The following is a 1571-nucleotide window of genomic DNA, read 5'->3' as shown; positions in this document are numbered from 1 at the left end:
CATTTCATTTCCCCTTTCTACCTCTGGCTTCCCTTCTCCCTCTGCTTCTCCGTGCCAATAGAAACCAATCTTTGTATTTTGAATAGCTGTTGGCAAGCTTAAAAGACCACAGGCACTGTGCAATGAATTTGTAGCTAGAGCAGAAGTACTAAACACATTATTAAACCCCCTCTTCAATTCAATTCTGACTTAGAGTGACCCTGTCTAGTGTTTCTCCAGCTGCAAATCTTAATTGCCTTGACTTTGTCCCACCAGTAGCTGGTGGGTTTGGACTGCTGAGCTTGTGTTTAGCAGCTCCATGTTTACCCACGAGGGCCACTAGGAATGTCCCGTAGAACCTCCAAACCAAGGATCCAAATCCTATGAGGTGTTTAGTTTGCACAAGCACCTCAGCATTTGCTCTTCTTGTAGCAAGCGTATCTATCGCACAGTGTTTATCAGTTCAGTGGTTTACAGGTGCACAACTACTGCCAGCAGTTGCAGTGATTGGCTGTGAATGCACAATATCCGTAGATAGCTTTATGGGGGATTCTGTATATTATAGGCTCTCCACTGTCTCTGCTATTAGCTAGAAAAATGCTGGGAGCAACAGCAGCTACTGTCAATAGGGAGCCATATTAATTATTTGAAATGTGCCTCATAAGAGGAATCAGCAGAGTTTATTACAAGTAGAATATTATTTGAGACGCGAAGGTTACTCTAACTGTTATCATAATCTATGTATCATTAACTTTCCTTGTTTAGGGAAAGAGATTAACCACCCTATAAATTGCTATAGTAAATGTGTGAAACATAACCATATATTTATATTGTTGAAAGTGGTGGGTCCTCAACTTATACCCAAACCTTGCTTATGTATCTGTAAAGTAGCTTTTGAAATAGAACTGATTTTACCATTATAGTTTCCTCTCTTAAAATCTTATTTTCTTTCTATCGTCTGTGTGTAAACTATACCTGCTTTGAGGATTAGGGAAATGTGTTCATATTTAAACTAGCAAAATTTTCAATCAGGCCTTCAAATAAGCTTTAACTCATTTAACTTATAAGACAGAATGTGCATTGTAAATACGTATATAAGCAAGTAGAATGCTTTGGAAGTAATAGGAACTGAATTCTTTGAACGGCTTTTACAAATTGTGGTTAGTTATTATTTTTATCACTAAATACAACATTAAAGTAAGCAGGAATGCTTTTTTATACAAACAATGGCGATAAATCTGAGAGGTAAAATATAAATCAATGAAGTTGTTTAGTGACCTAAGTAAATGATTCTCAAAGTATTGTCTGCAGAATGAGGTCATTCTGCAGGCTATGCAATAGATACAGGAATGAGTGTAAATACCGACATTGGGAGTGTTCAGAAGTACTTATAACAATTTGCTGAAGTACTGGACTGACTCACAGCCATCAAGCTGCTGTCCTGTAGGACAGGGTAGAACTGCCCCTGGGAGTTCCTGAGACAGTAAACTCTTTATGGAACTAGTAAGCTACCGCGGCTGTGATTTCTATCGGGGGACCTCAGGAAATCCCAGTCCAGTATGTAATGACTATGCTGCAAGGGCTTCTGGACC

This window comes from Echinops telfairi, unplaced genomic scaffold (genome assembly GCF_000313985.2).
Source record: "Echinops telfairi isolate 266 unplaced genomic scaffold, ASM31398v2 ScPeMD7_7468;HRSCAF=8506_0, whole genome shotgun sequence".
NCBI lineage: Eukaryota > Metazoa > Chordata > Mammalia > Afrosoricida > Tenrecidae > Echinops > Echinops telfairi.
This window is presented reverse-complemented; position numbering follows the sequence as displayed.